Source organism: Mastigoproctus giganteus, chromosome 4 (genome assembly GCF_048544385.1).
Source record: "Mastigoproctus giganteus isolate SK-2022 chromosome 4, ASM4854438v1, whole genome shotgun sequence".
Lineage (NCBI taxonomy): Eukaryota > Metazoa > Arthropoda > Arachnida > Uropygi > Thelyphonidae > Mastigoproctus > Mastigoproctus giganteus.
The window spans coordinates 187,564,067-187,583,342 of NC_143578.1; the positions used below are offsets into that span (position 1 = coordinate 187,564,067).

The following is a 19,276-nucleotide window of genomic DNA, read 5'->3' on the forward strand; positions in this document are numbered from 1 at the left end:
CAAGCTGTATTGGGACCGCGCTATAATAAACGATAAGACCATCCCGCACAACAGACCGGACATAACCCTTGTGGACAAGATGGAAAAGGCTACCTATCTGATTGACTAGAGCGGTGCTCAACACTAGCAAAGTCCAGAAAACCCATGAGGAAAAATTTAGGAACTACACGAACCTGAGACATGAGATCAAGGAGATGTGGCATATGCAAGAAGTATCAACCATCCCAATCATTGTGTCAACCACCGGTATGATACCAAAGACTGTACATAGCAGCCTAGAAGCAAAGATGTCCCAGAGAACACCTACAAGAAACTCCAGAAAGTCGCAATCCTGAACACCTGTAGGATAGTCAAAGATTTCCTCGACCGACAGTAACACCAGACATTACAACCACCCTGTGCACTTGGTAGCAGTACCCGTCACGGAGTGGAATCCCCCAACCAGGGAGAAATAATATAAGAGCAATAATAATAATATACAATTTTTTTAATAATAATAATATAATACAATTTTTTTAATAATAATAATAATCCAATGAAAATTTCGAGAACTATAAACCGTATTATCCATCTTAAGCAAATAGTCGTTGAAGAAAAGGGAGCTCAGTTTCCCAAAATCTGTTTATACTCCGAGGCGACCACACGGTCAGAGGAGTTCAGGAGAAAATACAAGAAACAGCACCTTATTTAACAGTTAAGAGCTTGAAACCCGGTCACTCACGGCACGTGTACCAATGCACCTTCGAGTCTGACCACTCGGCTACAATCTCATAATTATAATTTTTATGACATTCTGTTGGTGCCACACCCACTCCAATACAGTACAGTATAGTACAGAATACATACAGTAGTGAGGAAAATGTTTGCAACGCCCAATAGAAATTTGAAAATATTCAAAAGTCTTTACAATAAAAACAGTTCGCATACAATGCAATGTTTAATTTCAAACCATTTTAATGCATTACAACAAGCATTGGGCACAGTGGAGTGGTCACAATCGATTTTAGCATTTCCATAATTGATACGTCTTTTCGATAATCGAACAGAAGTTTATAACAGGGGGAGGAAGAGAGGGAGCGAGAGATCCTTCGTTTTGGATTTATTAATCGATTGATTTTCATAATAATCGATTATTATTCGTTAGATAATGCCCATCTCTAATTACAAGTTCCCTAAATTTTACGTTATTTCAACTGGCCAATTTATTTAGAATTAATTAGCTAATTTTTAGTTCGTAATCTGTAACTTCTAATTCTTTCAGTTCTTTATTTTTATAGAATAGAATGAATTCGAAATGTCCTCAAAAGTGGGCAACTATCTTTGGGGTGGGGGACGCATTCAGTAAGCAAAGAAGAGAAGTAGGCCTAAAACTGATCTGAACATAGCATTTTTGTTTTAACACGATCACCAAAAACACTTGTCCATCGCTTTATCTAACTGTTCTCTTGTAACCAGTGACGCACGTTTTCAACCTCCATATCGAGAGAAAAACGTTTGCTGCCAGTCCATTGTTTAAGGGGCCAAACATATGAAAATCGCTAGGGGCGAGGTCAGATCAGAAAGGAAAAGTATTCGAGAAATTCCCACCCAGAATCATTAACGGAGTCTTGGGTTGCACGCTCTGTATGCGGTCTTGCGATATTGTGCAACAGTACTCCACGTATCCCAGGACGTTTTCTGCGACTTATCTCAAAAGTTCTTCTTCTTCAGAAGCGGGCAATACGTATGATTAAACATATCTCCACGGTTTTAAAAATGCAGAGGAGAACGTCTCAGCAGATAGTGTTCGAAAACAGTTACCTCCGTTGCTAACGTTACTTAACTTCGGCCTTGGACCATTTATTGTCATTTAATTATGCAATTCCCTCTGTAATGTGATGCTAAGCGTTACATGTACAGTATAAATGTAATTGTACCAACCCATTGACCTATAAATGAAAAAAAAAAAATTTTTACTAGGCTTTGTTTGTTTGTTTTTTAGGAGCATTAGCAACTAAGGCCATATTGCTCCGGGGATATGCGGTGGTCATTCCCTGACCTTTCCGCATCCTCCGTATTTGGTGGTGACGGGCTCGAACCCGAGTCTAATCAAGAAGCGTGTGCTACGCACTGCTGTTCCTTCCCACCTGGCTACTGAGGCGCCTTTTTGCTAGGCCTATACGAATTATGAAAAAGGAATATGAATTAATCTAGATATTACAATTATAGTCAACAAGAAAAGGCGATGTTATGGATAAGGGTCTGAAGTGTCACTTTCGAGTCAACGCTTAAAGTTGAGCGCTGTTCAAGAATGCAAGCTCGATCTATGCCGAGCGAATGGTAGCAGCGCACCTATTGCTTCACACCAGAGATGGTCCTGCTTAACGCCATGTTTTTTTTTTGTTTTTTTTTTGAGGGATGAACAACTCGCGTTTCTTAATAAAAACGATGCCATCCGAGACTGGCGAATTTGTCCTAGTGTGGACAAAAACCCATAAAAATTCTTCCCGCTCCCCTCATGCATTGGTAAATGGAAGTTGTTCAGAACTTTCAGAATCCACATCTTTCCCAGGGCATTAGCTATGGAGTTGCACACGATTTTAACGTTTTATAAATAAATAAATAAATCTTTATTTGTTCTACCAAAATAAATAGATGGATAAATGTCGCACATTGATAAAATGTCCTTTAATTAAGAAGATGCAAGGGACTGGTATATACTTATGCAGATAACGAATATGTAATTGAAAAAAATTCTGTACCAGATGCATAATGCGTCCTGCAGCTAGCATATTTAACGTGTTTTACATTTAAGAGTCTTCGACAGCCTTTAAAAACGTTTTAATTTTCAGATATTAATAAATTCCTGGATAATAATATAACGATGTTTTTATTTTATTAATAATAATTACATATCGGTTACTGAAAGTATTAGTCTGTGATCACTAAAGTAAGATATATAATTTTTACATTGAAGAGTTCACGACTAAATACACCATCTATAGCTGTTCCATTACATGTAGTATTTATCGAAAGATCTAATGACGTGTCCAAATTGAAGAATGTTTTCATAAATTGTGCACAACTCTTTTCCAGCCTCACAGTTTAATTGTAATGAAAAAAATTATATTCAATCTGAAAACACCAGGTGACTTGAAACCAGATGCGTTTTCGAATTAACGCATTTCCCAGTTTCCGAATTTTTTTTTTTTTTTTTTTTTTTGTATCTTAAAACCGTAATATTTTTGTTTCTAAATTCCTTAGCTTTCCAACGATATGCTATACGTCCACATTATCCCGTTTATTAAGTGAGAAAATTTCCTTGATCACATGTTCCTATTTTCCACAACCCTAGAAAAACTACTGCAATTTTCAGAGGTTTGAAGGTTTTTCCTCTAGTATACAGCTAAGATAAAGAAGCTCCCTGCAAAATTTCATTAAATTTGGTCCAGTAGAAGATAAATTATTATTCCCATCATACAAGTATGATTGCAACAATACAAGTTACAAGAATTCGCTTCTGGCAGAAACTGAAGATGACGTCATTTCCGTAACGCTTTCGCATGACGGTTTTTCGTTACAAAATTTTTGGAATAAAGTCAGTAAAAACGTTTTTAACGTCAATATTGGTTAACGAAAAATAGTGAATTGTTAATAACTTTGCATCAGGCAAACCACCATCTGCTACGAGGGGATGCCCAGTTTTTGCCAGACGAAAGTTTTCAGATCACTTTCTTCTATGCTCATTCAGAATTTTATAAGGCATTACTAATTACGTTGAAAACTGCAGTGCGCGCTTAGATATAGCAGTTAACTATATTCCTTCCCCTGTCCCTAACCAAAAAACAATAAATAATGTAAAAGACTGGCTTCTCAACAAAATTATATATATCAGCAAACCACACAATTCGTGAAGATTTTAACCTTCCACCATAGTTCAAGAACCTGCTGGAAGCCATGTTAAATATTCTTCAGCTATATAGCCTCTCTGTTATCAACGACTACTCCACAAAGGGGTTAAAAAAAAAAACTTGACCAAATTCTATTCGTCTGGTAAATTTTCCATCTGAACACATTCAAACTGCAATTCAAATAATCCCACTCATATTGACTTCAATGTCAAGGAAAAATGTAAGAGCCAAGTAAAATGAAGGGGGGGGGGGAAGATCCAAGAACCACCTATCAGTGATAAATTCGTGGTGGCGATGCCTATGGGAAATTAGTTATCGCCGCAAGAGCGGAGATAAGTAACTTCCTCACAGTCCAAACGGCGATACTCAATACTTTCCAATCCAATCCAACGTTGGGGCCCCGGAGGCGACGCTGGGCAATGTTTTATTTTTGCTGATTATATTGCGCCATTTAGCTTGTGCAAGACATAAGTTATTGATTGCATTTTCTGGCAAATAAAACTAAGCGTCTAAGGCTCACACTTCCTCGTGGTCCGGGGCGGGCGGGTAGGGGACGAGGTCTCGTTAATAAATTTGACTCAAGAGGGGGGGTGTTCAAATTTTCTCCTCTTGAGGTGTGTTAGAGCATTTCCGTGCTCTTAGTTAAATTGTGAGTATTTCCGTGCCCTTTGGCACAGTTTGCCTTATTGGCACAAATTCGTGAGTCGATCCTCTGGGACCTTTGCCTGTTAAACTTGGGCAAAGTGTTTTAGACGCATTTATTGAATAGATTTTCTAAGTGCAATTTTAATATTCCATTTTGACAAGTGGATTGTGGCTCCTTGTTTGCGTACATTGATTGTATATTTGTAAATAGTTACTGATTTCTGTTGTTAGATTTCAGTTTTTAATTGTAAATATAGAGTTTTATATTATACATTATGTCTTCTTCTTCTGCCTCTTCAAGTGAGGAAGATTTGATAAGGATGGATGATCAAGAAGTACAGCCAGTTGTGAACGTTATTACTGAAGGTGAACGACAAGATTTGACAAAAGAAATTTCTTGTTCAGCCCAGGAACTAGTGGAACAGGATATCTTTATTGGAAAAACTTTACAGAGAACACCAGTAAAGACAAGATCAACATCATTACCAGGTACTTCCCAATCTTTGCAAAAAGGAAGTAAAAGTAAAAAGTTAAAAAAAGTGGAAGATAAACAAGAACTAAGTGATGGGGAAAACATAAGAAGAGAAAACGAAAAAAACAGTGTAAGTGAGCGGCCGAGTATGGAAGGTTTTGATTACGTTAGAGAAATAAGGAGCGAATTAAGCTCGGTTTTGTGGAATGAGCAAAGTAAAGTCCCTATTGCAGTGATAAGAATTATTTTGGAAAAATGGGATAAATTGGAACAAAAGGCGTAAGAAGTATATCTTGAGAATGTCTTATTGAAAGAGAAAGTAAAAAGAAAGCAGGAAAAACAAAGTTATTCTACTCTTGTGAAAAATAAACTTGAAGATACAGTGTCAAAGGTTATGATTATTAAAGCAACGACAGATAAACATAAAACGAGCGAAGATGTTAAAGTGGATATCTTAAAAGAAATAAGGCCGATGTTATCAAACCTTAAAGTTCGGAACTTAAAACCAATAAGAGATAGGGGAGTCCCGATAGAAGCTGAAACAAATGATGATCTGATAAAGTTGAAATCGTGTTCCAAAATTCAGGACTTAGGATTAAAGTATATTGTGCCTAAACCTGTATATCCTAGAATTGTATTATTTGATGTGGAAAAAGATGTAGAGAAAGAAGAACTATTGCAGCAATTGTGGGTGAAAAACTTTAAAGACTGTGATATAAGTGAAAAGAAGTTTAAAGAAAATATTGAGATTTTAACTGTAAATAGGAATACACAGTTGAATAACTGGATTTTACAGTTATCTCCTATATTATAGAATAATGTTAAGGATAGAGTAAGATTATTTGTGAGATGGATGGCCTACAAATTTAAAGAGATATATTCAATTACTCAATGTTATAAATGCCTTGCTTTTGGCCATGTTGCAAAGTATTGTAGGAGAGAGATGCGATGTGGTCACTGTTCCAAAGAACATTTGTTTAAAGACTGTCCAAATAGAGGGAAACAGCCCGAGTGTTGTAATTGTAAAGGGAAGAATGAAGAGACTGCTCATGCTGCCGTGGATAAAAAGTGTATTGAGTATCAAAGGGCCTTAGATATTCATAAAAGAAAAATTAATTATGGATAAGTATATTAAAATTTTACAACTAAATGCACAAAGAGCTAAGGCAGTTGCATTGCAAATAAATCATATAATGGAATGTGAAGATTTCTCGGTGGCCCTCTTGCAGGAGCCATATGTAATTAAAGGTAAAGTAGCAGGTTATCCTATTAGATATAGAATTGTTTCTAAAGGTGATAATCCAATGACGGCCATAGTAATTAGAGATCCTGAAGTGGTTGTAACACAAGTGTTATCACTGTGTGATGAGAAACACGTTTGTTGTGAAATTATAGGGAAATGTGGCAAGTTGTATGTTGTTACAGTATATTGCCAGCCATCAGAAGGAATGGAACAACATATAAAGTATTTAGATAAATTATATGAATTAGTTGGCTCTTGTAATGTAGTGGTTGCCTTGGATTCTAATGCTTGTTCTCCATTGTGGGGTAGTGATGTATCCGATGAAAGAGGAGTGATGCTGGAGGAATTCATTGCTGCCTCAGGTATGGAGGTGTTAAATGTGACAGGACATGCTCCTACTTATTCCACGGTACATGGACAGTCATATATTGATTTAACTTTGGCGACTACCTCTATTGTGGATAATATTAGAAATTGGAAAGTGATAAAACATCATACTACTAATGATCATAACAGCATCTCTTTCTCCTGTGTTATAAATGATTCAGTGAGAATATTGAATGATATTGATAGATTTATGGATAAAACTGAAAGGTGGCCAAAGTTTGAGCAGGTGTTTTTGAGTAGTATTAATGAAATAAATTGGGTGGGCCTGACATCAAATGATTATGTTAAACAATTAACTGTTATTTTAAAAGATGCATGTTCTAGTAGTATGAAGAAAAGGTATAAGGTTAATAAGCCAGTATTCTGGTGGAGTACTGAATTATCTGAAAAAAGGAGAGAGACTTTTCGCTTAAGAAGAAAGTTCCAGGCTGTAAGAAGAATTGGAGATTTAGATTTGTGTGAGGTGTATAAAAATATGTATAAAGCTTGTCGTAAAGAATATGTTACAGCTATCTGTAAAGCTAAACAGAATAAGTGGAGGGAATATGTGAGCAAACAAGGATCTAGGGATCCATGGAATTCTATTTTTTAATTATTAACTAATAAAAGAAGCCTATCGGAAATAATGAGCACTATTGGCAATGAAAATAGTCAAACTTTAACTTGGGAAGAATCAGTGAACAGGATATTGGACGATCTCTTTCCAGATGAAAATGAAGAAGTCAATGAATTAGAAATAGATGGTCAAAATATTGTTGTGACACCAGAAGAACAGTTTACGTTAGAAGAGTTGACAATGGCCATGGGCCAGCCGAAGGATGGTAAATCGCCGGGCCTAGATAAAATAGAAGTTTTGGTTATGAAAAGATCTTTTCAAATGGCTCCAGAATTATATTTAAATCTGTATAATCGATGTTTAGAAGAGGGTGCCTTTCTGAATGAGTGGAAGAGAGCACAGATAAAATTACTTATAAAAGGAACAGATCGTATGCTTAATGAAACTAGTACATATCGTCCAATTGCCCTCCTCTCTGTTTTGGGCAAGATATATGAAAGACTATGTATGAACCGTCTTATGATGAGGTATGATTCAAGAAATATGTCATCACAAAACCAATATGGTTTTAAGAAAGACTCATCAACTGAAGATGCGGTATTATAGATTGCTTCAAGCGGTGGAGGACAGTGAGGAACGGTATTGTTTGGGTGTATTTATTGATTTTAAGGGTGCTTTTGACCACTTATGCTGGGGAGGCATTATGTCTAGAATTAAAGTATGTACAACAAAATTATATAATGTATTTAGAAGCTACTTTTCCAATAGGGAAGTAGTAGTTAAAACAAGATATACAGAGATAACTAGGAAAGTTAATAAAGGATGTCCACAAGGCTCGGTGATTGGCCCCTTTGAGTGGAACATGGTCTTTGATGAATATTTAAATGAAGAAATGCCTGGTGTCACAAAGATAGCTTATGCTGACGATCTGGTAGTGATGGTTCAGGGAAATTCCAGATCTTCCATAGAAAGCAAAGCAGAAGAAGCTTTGAGAACATTAGAAATATGGACAAGGAAACATAAATTGCAGGTCTCAAAGGAAAAGACGGTTCAGATGTTGCTCAAGGGAAGACTAAGCATGAATAGAGCTCCTACTGTACGGCTGATGGGGAGTGCCGTTCGATATGCACAAGTAACAAAATATTTAGGCTTAATGATTGAAGAACGTTTGTTCTTTACAGAACACGTTAAGTATTTAAAAGTTAAAATTAAAACCTTATATGCCAAGCTCCGGAGGGTGATTAGAAGAGATTGGGGTATAAAAGGTAGAGGCCTCAATCTGTTATATGATTGTTTATTTTCGCCTATAATGTGTTATGCTGCCGGGGCTTGGGTTCATAGGATTGGGAATAAGGTTATTCAAAAACACCTAGTACAAGCACAAAGATTTGCATTACTAGGGATTACTCGGGCATGTCGGACGGTGTCCACAGAAGCCTTGCAGGTAGGTTGCCAGTCCAGTATGTAGTATTAATAGCTGGAGTTGGATATCTTACTAAGCGAAACATCAGGAAGACAATAGTAAGAATAAGAACTTGTCCAGAACCAGGAAAAATTTGTACAAGAGCAGATGTTAAAAATGAAAAGAACAGAGTTTTAGAAGAAGTTAAAATTAGATGGCAAATGGAATGGGAAACATCTGAAAAAGGACGACAGACCTTTAAGTTTTTGCCGAGAATTAATATAATTGATGTTAAAAGAAAGTTGTGGCAAGAGTTTGGTCTTTGTTCTACGTTTTTGTTAACTGGACATGGATTGGCATTGAGACTCTTTCAGCTTGGACTTAAAGAAAATGGGTTGTGTAAATGTGGAGAGCTTGAAACATCTGAGCATGTTATGCTTGACTGCAATTATTATGTTGACTTGAGAATGGAATTGGAATTATCAATTGGCTATCTGGAGAAAGAGAGACTCCATGTTATGCTCACTGATAAAAGGTACGTTTCGGAAGTCTTTAAAAGAAGATTTAGATTGCTGGGTAGTAGTGGCACGCCTCCAAGTGGCAGGGATGTCAACTCATCCAATTAGGATTAATGGATAGAAAATCAAAGTTGATTCTCCTTGCATGAAGCTAAGTGGCCAGATAGGAATTGTTTATTGTTCGGTTATTATTTATTTATTTATTAACAAAATTGAATTCTAAAAGTTAGGAAAAATCCCATTCTCTGACATTACCGCGGATAGGCTACGGCCTCGGTAGCGGATTCGGCGAATGGAGGTTAAAATGGTAATGGTAATCCAACGTTGGGTCCCCAGCAGAGGGGTCTAGTGGCTAAATGGCTAGATGACCAACGATACATAACACTACACTTACAAAATCCATACACTTTTAAATCTCTGGTCTTTGCAGTGAGCTGTTCAATCATAATTAACCCTGGTGCCGTTTGACATCAATATACTTTACACTTAATCCAGAGAAATGAAGTTGCAATGATATAATGCTGACATTAAAGCAGCCTTCACTAGTCTGAATGTGCATGTCCTACTACGTCTACCTACAGCATGCCTTTCAAATAAAAGAAAACATACTTTCCTGCAGTCGCTACTAATTTGTAGGCCTCTGCACTCAGGTAATCAGATCCTCCTACGCATAACTGACGTGCTAATTTAATTCTTATTCCAAGTTTTAATTGATTTTAATTCGTTTTGCAAGGGTAGGGATGATGTATGCATTTACGTAGATGATAATAAGACTAGCGACTAGCCGACCATCGTTGACCAATAGTGCGTTGCGCGAGCAGATAACCAATAAGCTTAAATTCATAAGATTTATTTATATGCTTGGGTACTTTAGCTTCACCCTAAATCCACAGAAAACTATGACAGTGATGTACTTCCTGAAGACTTCACTAAAAGGTTTTACAACCGTCTGTTTTACCTATCTCGATTATCAAAGCTCATAAAGACTTTGGAATAACGTTCAACGCCAAACTCGTTTAGGTCGCATATTCACATGCTTGAAAAAGAATGAACTATCTATGCTGGACAACAAAACAGAACCTCATGCACGTAAGAATGGCAGCGTATCGAGCCAAATTTTATGGAAAGAATTATGAGTGTCGGCCACTCCTGCCTACATTACATTAAAAGAACACGTGTTATGGAATTCTGACTGTACCATTCCTACCACCAGTTAAGTATCGCATAGCTTGAAGAAAACTTCATCTACAGCGTTTACCAGACATAATTGCACGGAAATGACTACTAATAACATCAGTTAAGATGACTATGCAAGATCAACACCACCATGCTTCTGGCCATTATGTAAGTGGCACATCCCGATACCTTTCTTAAGATGCACTAACTCCTTGGAGATGAAAGCCAGCAGACTAAGGATAGCAGATAAATTTATAACAGATGGGCGTTTGAATCAATTACTCAATACTGGAATTGATTTTCAACTGAAAAGTGATGAGCGTTACAAGGAGCACACCCCGGCGTAGCTTGTTCAGGCTGCTGTTGCCTGACTAATGCGCTAAGACACACGCCAACATCCACATATTAGGATGCTGCTAATGAACCGTCTGAAATCTCAATTTCTTCAGCCAAAAGATTGTATTGAGGCGGTGCAAATTCAGCGAGGAATCCAAAGAAGTTGCACAAAGTTTACAAAGGTATGAGGCGTCCATCGCGTATTTTATGCGAACAATTTGTATAAAAACATTTCAACTCAAAAATTTCAAGTGTAAATGCGTTGTTAACCCTGATTAACTATGATGTATATAACGTGAGCATCACAATCGCATTTGGTGTTGTTAAACTGAATATTTTCTATATTAAGTTTGAAAAGCCTTTCAGTGTTATAAATGATAATTAACATCAGCAACTTGCGTGTGTGTGTGTGTGTGAGAGAGAGAGAGAGAGAGAGAGAGAGAGAGAGAGAGAGCGCGTGGGTGCTTTTTTTTTTTTTTTTTTTTTCCCTATATTCATAGAGAAAGGAAAAAACAACCACAACAACAACAACAACAAAAAAGCGCAAGTCGTCATTTAACTGGCATATTCATTAATTTGACCTTGAGTTAACCGGTTGGCGCTCTCATGCCTCAAGTCAACTTGAGGTACAGCAAAGGGAAATTGGGAGGATATAAATGAATGATGAGAAGTTCCAGAAGGAAAACTTCCGTCTAGGAAATGGATATGCCTTTTTAGATATAATGTACACTTCAGATGATAGTGTGACACACTAAACGCTAACTTATTTTGGCAAGATATTTTCATCCAGCACGAAGAGCATCTCAAAGTACAGAAGAGGTAAGCGTCAAAGGTAATTTGTTAGCCTTGATCCATTTATTTTCCTTTCTTTCCTTTTCATTTAATTGTATAGCTCTGGATTGAAGTTCAATTATCATTCGGTTAAAACATCGTGCAGAATGTGCAACTCATAGGAGGTGTCGCTTTTCTCTTGGTCCACAAAAACGTTTAAATACCGCGATCGCATCATTGATCAGAAAGTGAAACGCTGGAGGGGAGGGAGGGGAAAGAATTTCTGTATCATCATCAAAAGAAGAAAAATCTTCTCTACAAAGAAACCCGTTATCCAGGCGCCATTCTTTAATCGTGACGTCATGTCCGGGCAAATGCGGTATAGATCTCTCCCACATGTTTTCAGAAGTTACAAAGATTTCACTAGTTTGAATGCAATATGATTTTACGAGAACTGACGCGAACATCACTATTTCTAGATAGCAAACTGCTGAGGCGTCGTTCATAAAAGCCATAACCTCTATTCATAACCAGGTTGCTATTCAGAAGAAACGTTAGTGAAAATGCTTTATAGACATTATGTAAGTCCTAATGTGAATTTGTAAATAAGTACAGATGCTTTCCTGGTGATCACAAATACAGATTAATTTGCCAAATTTCATACACGTTTTCGTGTGGTCTGTCACCATTTACCTGAATATATATTTAAGCACATCATCTGGATAAAAGTACAACTGTTATTATAATCTTATGTTAGCTCAAATCTCTTATCTTAATTCCAACACGAATGCATATGTGAATCTCGCAGAGATGGATACCTTTTAATTTGTATTGTGCCCACTTTACGTTCAGGGTGTGTGGGGCAAAACCTTGTGTTTAAATAAACGGATAAAAAAATGATAATAATTATTATTGAGGAACTTTTGATCTGAGTGCCAAAATTGTGGCTGCTTAATGGGGAAGAGATTTAAAAGCAAAGGTTGTGCATAACCATCATGATTTAAAGTGCTTTTATTATTTGTTTCGCTCTGTATATAACGAATGGATTGTAGGGTTATCCGTTTATGTTTTAATGTCATCTTTAAACATACTCTTAAGTTATAAAATCAATTATTTTAAGAAATGAATGTCAATAAATCTTATATAATGCTTGCTCAAAATGTGTCTGCCTCCTATTTGGTTACACGTGTCCAAGTTATCCTTTTAATTGTTATCTGATCATAGTAGTGTGCAATGTCCAAAACCCTCTGATGCAGAGAGAGAGAGAGCTTGCACAACTGTCTAGTACCCATTCTTCTGCAACAGATGTAATTCACAATTGTATTCCTACACGACATTACTAAAACGTATCGGGATCTTCCCCTGGGATTTGTGAAAAATACCGGGGTATCCCGAACCATACCGCTATCAAAGCGTCAAAAACACACAAACTACACTTACATAAACTTGTCATAATTGGTTGCAGCTCTCACAAGAGAACTTAGAAAAAAACTGACAGAACTGCTACGTAAGTGATGACGTGTTATCTTGTTGAGCATAAAGACTTCACAGGATGTTTGACTGCAGTAATCTGAAGCCAGATTAGGGGAAAACGCGTGATCTATCAGATTTTGAAATGGTTTTATCGTGGGTGCATATTTAGTAGGAGCCACGATTCAAGAAAAGAAGCCATAACTGGTTTCTCAAAAGCATCCATCTCAAAGGTTTTTTAATAATTTTAATAACTAGAAAGAAAGTGGTTCTTCCACATCTCAAAGCCGTAAATGTGGCAGAAAAGCAACACTTCAAGAGCGAAACCGTCGTACTCTGCACGGAAAAATAGGATATCCAATGTGATGTGCAGCAAATAACACCTGAATTCAACCAAGCCAGAACTCCCCTATTTCAAGTATCTTAGTCTGGCCTTCATTGCAATATAATTACTCCTGCACTTCATTGTGTTGGATCTCTGACGCTGTCAGCGTCAGAGATCCAACACAATGAAGTGGAGGAGTATTTAATATTTCAATCAGGACCGGACTAAGGTATTCTGCACCCCAGGTAGAAAGATTATTTTGGCGCCCCTTTGCGCATCCTAGAAATCTGCGTAAGGTTTTATATATAAAAAAATATCCTTCCCTTGCTCTTCAGCTTCCGGCGGTCCTGTAAGAATGGCGTCCCGGGCGTCTACCCTGTTAGCTCGTGCCTTAATCCGGCACTGACTGCAATGTTGCAACGTCAGTAGGTCCGACAAAGGCCGGGGTTAAGTCGAGTCAGGAAAAAACGAATCCAGGAAAGTCAGATCTGCTGAAAAAACAGTCTTAACCTAGAGGAGGTCAGGTCTGGTGGTGGTTGACACGTTGAGTAGAAAGTAGCACAAGCTGACAGTGGACGAACTGGGAGGAGGCAAGTTGAACCAGATAGCGGGTGGTGTAAGGTGAGGTGTCGGGTGCTGGCCCTATGACGGGCGAAAGCCCACAGAGGTGACCTGATTGAGAAGGATAATAAAATAAATTAAGGCGGAATTCTCAATGTTATAAAGAATTCCAGAACTAGGGACCATAAATTCAAATTACAGGGAATAAGGTTTAGATTAGATTATAAAAAGTTTTCTTTTAGCCAGCGAGACGTTGATAGCTGGAAAAAGTTTTCCCCGCAGGTAGTTGAGGCTGACAGTTTGAATAAATTCAGAGGTCAACTAGATATTTACCAGTATGGGGTGGGAAGCATATAATTTGTGTTTTATTATCTACTTTGTTGGTTTTATTAGTTCTATGCACTTCCGCCATCTGAGTCAGACGTTGTATTCCAATCATGTAAAAGTCCTTTCTCTTTCTCCGGAGGGCTTCGCAAACAGTGTGCTTGAGCTGGTCGTTGTCCGCAAAATGGGTTTCACGGAGTACATCCTTCAGCCGGCCGAAGAGGTGATGGTCAGAAGGTGCAAGATCCAAGCTATGAGAGGCGTGAGGAAGAACAGTGCACTCCAGTTTCGCGGGCTTCTTTGTGCTCGTGTGGCAGCATTTTTAGAACCGACCGGGCGCAAACCTTGTTGTAGCCTAGTTCCTTTATGATGGTTATCACAGCAAGTTTCACTATACCAACTGCATCACACAATACGAGTGTTGTGATCCGGAGATCTCCTTGGATCAGTGCGTCGATCCGACTCTTGTTGTCTGTTGTCACTTACGTTACTGGCCGGCCACTTCGGGGATTGTCAACAAAGCCACTTTCTGAACTTTTTGAAATTAAAAACGTTTTTACTAGCGTTATTCCAAAAATTTTTTAACGAAAAACCGTCATGCGAAAAGTGCTACGGAAGTGACGTCATCTTCAGCTTCCACCAGAAGCGAATTCTTGTAACTTGTATTGTTGCAATCATACTTGTACGATGGGAATAATAATTTATCTTCTACTGGACCAAATTTAATAAAATTTTGCACGGACGGAGGTTTTAAAGTTTTTCCTCTATACTAGAGGAAAAACTTTAAAACCTCTGAACATTGCAGTAGTTTTTCCAGGATAGTGGAAAATATGAAATATGTGATCAAGGAAATTTTCTCACGTAATAAACGGGATAATGTGGACGTATAGCATATCGTTGGAAAGATAAGGAATTTAGAAACAGAAATATTAAGGTTTTAAGATACAAAAAAAAAAAAAAAAAAAAAAAAAAAAAACTTTCAGAAACTGGGAAATGCGTTAATTCGAAAACGCATCTGGTTTCAAGTCACCTGGTGTTTTCAGATTGAATGTAATTTTTTTCTTTACAATTAAACTGTGAAGCTGGAAAAGAGTTGTGCACATTTATGAAAACATTCTTCAACTTGGACACGTCATCAGATCTTTCGATAAATACTACACGTAATGGAACAACTATAGATGGTGTATTTAGTCGTGAACTCTTCAATGTAAAAATTACATATCCTACTTTAGTGATCACAGACCAATACTTTCAATAACCGATATGTAATTATTATTAATAAAATAAAAACATCGTTATATTATTATCGGAATTTATTAATATCTGAAAATTAAAACGTTTTTAACGCCTGCCGATGACTCCTAAATGTAAAACACGTTAAATATGCTAGCGGCAAGACACATTATGTACCTGGTACAGAATTCTTTTTTATTGTATGTGTGTGTGTGTTTTTTAATGCATAGGTTCTTGCCGCTGAAATCTTCGGAAACTAGGCGGCAGGACCTACCAGAGTACCACAGCGATCCCTCTACTGCCTGACCTGCTCCACGTGGCTAAGGATGGGCAACAGGGGGTTACACAAGGGACTCAACAGCTAAATGGTCAGAGGAACAACATAACATGACACTACACAACACTAACATACATTTTACACTTTTTTGAAACCTTCGGCCTTTACAGAGTACTGTGACACACAAAGAGAGTACACAACGCAGGAGACGGGGAAAACCCCCTGGAGCTGTTAGACAATGAACGCTTTATCCTTTTAATGCCACTTTCCCCACTCTTAAAGTGTCTAACTCAGTGGTTTTTCAACCGGGGTGCCGTGTAATTTGGGTTTAAGTTACTTAAAGTTATTATTATTATTTTGAAATTTATATATTTATTTCATTATAAAAGGGTACATTTTAAAGGGTACAGTACAATATCCATTGTACCGTATCTTTTTAATTTTGTGGTGATCTATAATTGATCTTTATTTAGTACCTCTATATAAAGAATAAATTTATTATATAGGTATATATTAAAAGATCGAAAACCACTGTGTTAGGTATTTCTTTTGTACTTAGGGATGCCGTGAAAAAATTACTGGGACACTAAGAGCGCCGTGAACCGAGAAAGGTTGGGAACCTCTGGTCTAACTGTACTCACATCTACAGTATTGTCAACATAACCATTTTTGAGACGCGTATGGATTTCGACAGGCGTCACTTCTTCTTGGTAAGAAATTCAATCACCACTGTTTGTTTGATATGTTTATCTGTAATATCCACCATTTTACAATCAAAAAAGTTAGTACAGCCAAAAATTTAGGTATCTTTATTAAAGAATTATTTTCCTTTGATGTCCATGTCTCTCACATTGTGAAGGCAGCTAGCAAAAAACTAGGTTTCCTGAAAAGAATTAACCGAGACTTCAATCAGTTGGCACTTTTCATCTTTCTTTACAAAATCTATGTTAGGCAGCCCTAGAATTTGCCTTACATGTCTGGTCCCCACATGTTGCTTACCAAAAATTAGAAATTGAAAATATTCAAAAAAGAGTAATCCAGTACGTTTGCTTTAAAAGTGGCCTTGAATACAATGAGAAATCCTACCAAGAGTGGTGTGTAAAAAAAAGAGATAAAGCCGAATTACTCCTTCTTAACCAGCTGTTAAATGGTACCCTGAATTGCCCTCATCTCGTCTCACAAATAAATTTCAACGCACCGACAAGAGCGTTAAGAAACCGTCCACTGCTGAAACCATCCTATGCGAGAACAAATTATGGATACTACAACTTCTACAACAGGACGGCAAGATCAATGAACAAAGCAAATATGGAGATATTTGACACCCTCCGACACTTCAAGAGGCAACTGAAATTGCTAACCACATCCGTTATCTGACTTAAAATGGACTCTTCTTGCAAGTTCTAAGACTCTGATTGTGTAATGTGTATGAAGAAATACCAGTGCTCTGCCTTACTCCTACCTGTTCACTTAAATAGGACGGATGAGTCCTACTTTTATTTATTTAGTTTTATTTCATCTGTACATTTCAATTCACTAGTCTTCTTATGTACATTTACTTTTCTCTTTACTTTGGGAAATGTATACTCCAAGCTTCTGCTTTGAAGCTGTGTAATAATGCTTTGTAACTGCACCCTCAGGCACGTTTGTTTGCTGTTTTGTAGCTGTTAACAATAATAATAACAACAACGTTTTGAACTATCCGTGTGCTGCACTCACGAGACCGATCACAGCGCCACTCAGTATGGTGAAACTAGAGACCTCTAGTGACCACTCAGTACGCGCGAAATGATCTGCGGCGCTACATTTGAAAGCAAAAAATGAGGCGGCATTACTTTCGACCGGTCCTCGTACTATTACTGTACTGAGTAGTCTTTATTTGCCAATGCCTTCCTTTCCAAATTTATCTCGTTTTTTTTTTTTTTTAATTTCTTCTGTATGTACACTCCAGTTAAATTAAACTAAAATAAAGAAACTTACAAAGGTTCCTGCAAAAGTAAAGTATAAACACATGAATGACAGCTAGGTATGTATCCTTTCAGGCTTAAAAACCAAGGCACGAGTTAGGAAAGATCTTTCACATAATATCTTCACAACAAAAGTTTCCTCGTTACTGAATTACTAGGCGCCTCCGTAGCCAGGTGGGCAAGAGCAGCAGTGCGTAGCACACGCGTCTGGATTAGACCGGGGTTCGAGCCCGCCACCACCAAATACGGAGGATGCGGAAAGGTCAGGGAATGACCACCGCATATCCCGGAGCAATATGGCCTTAGTTGCTAATGCGCTTAAAAACCAAATAACAACAACAACAAACATACTGAATTACTTCAAATAGCACTTCCACGGCCTTACTCTGCAAACATATTAGAAAACATTTGTTTAAACTGAGTGCAGAACTACACAGTGAAGTCCATTACATTGTCCATGTTATACTTGAAATTGCAGACCAATTATACTCGCCGTGTACAGTACATACTCACTCATCTCACTTAGCTTACATATAATATGGAAGCATGCAATTTTAAACGAAATTATTGTTTAATCAAGGAAAAATAATACTTTGGAAAGAAAAGTGCTTAACAACTGCCGCCATAGCCGAATGGTCAGGCGCGAGTGTGCATGAGTACAAGTGCTTTGAAGTCAAGGGGGTTCAAGCCCGTGACTGCTAAATACGGTGCTGTTTCTCGTATTCTCCGAATCCTGAGAACTCTTGCGGTCGTCCCGGAGTATACAAAAAGAAAATTTTATTTATTTAAAAAGCTTCCTGAAGCGGTGGAGTATAAACGTGTGAGTGGTAGTTAGACATATAACATTTTTATATTTTCGACTTACAAACCAAGGTATATACAGTATTAGAAAAAAATAAGGTTTTTATGTAAATGACATAGATCTCTTTTTTTCTCAAAAGGAGTAATATTTATATGAATAAAATTTTATCTTTGTACTCGGGGGATGACCACATAGGGTCAGAGGAGTTCACAAGACAGAGAGCTACAATAGCATTACTGTATTTAGTATTCTTTATTTATAAGTAGCTATAACACGGTCACTCAAAGCCCGTATACTTTTGTACCCTGGCACTTCACCGCTCGGCTACGGCTCTTACTATAGATTTCGAATATCCTCTTAACACGTGTCCTTCTGGAATGTAATCCCCGCGTTTCGTGTTGCTCGAATTTTTTTAGTAACTGTTTTGGAACGGAATCGAGGGGTGTGCTGGTGGAGTTCGGTAGAGCTCGCGCGAGCCCCTTATTAAACTTTTGGGATTATCATAACTTCTCGTTTAAAAAAAAAAAAAAAAAAGTAGTTTGTCAAAATTTAGCAGACTATTTTAACTGGGGCTGAAATTCCACTGAAACGAGAATAATTTCGGCCTAGTGGTGTGCTGCTAGTTTGTTAACAAGCCGAGAGCTGCTTGTTAACAAACTTGCAGCGCACCACGCGATCGTATCAAAGTGAAAATGTCACTTCCGTGTGATCTTTCATCCGCCTGAACAACTTCATTACTGAATTTCAACTTTGCCGTTCCATTGTCTTTTACGTAAAAGTTCGTGACACTTTTACTTTCGACAAGACACAAATTGCTAATTGTTTCACTTCCCACGTTGTATCTGTAGCTATCTAGCTAATTTATCGCAACACCAAAATTACACAAGCTGTAAAAACAGTTTGTTTTTATTATAGCGTTTT

At 37.5% G+C, this 19,276-nt stretch overlaps 1 protein-coding gene across 3 annotated transcripts in view; it reads left to right on the forward strand.

Annotated features, from left to right (window-relative positions):
* Positions 1-11,324: 11,324 nt before the first annotated feature.
* Positions 11,325-19,276, forward strand: part of LOC150087264 (very long chain fatty acid elongase 7-like) — a 110,668-nt gene continuing 102,716 nt past the window's right edge. For 2 of the 3 annotated variants that reach the window (XM_090371924.1, XM_090371927.1), the window contains exon 1: positions 11,325-11,457. The gene's annotated coding sequence lies outside the window, so the exon portion shown is untranslated. The remainder of the gene's footprint in view (positions 11,458-19,276) is intronic. The other variant, XM_090371925.1, reaches the window with a different exon arrangement.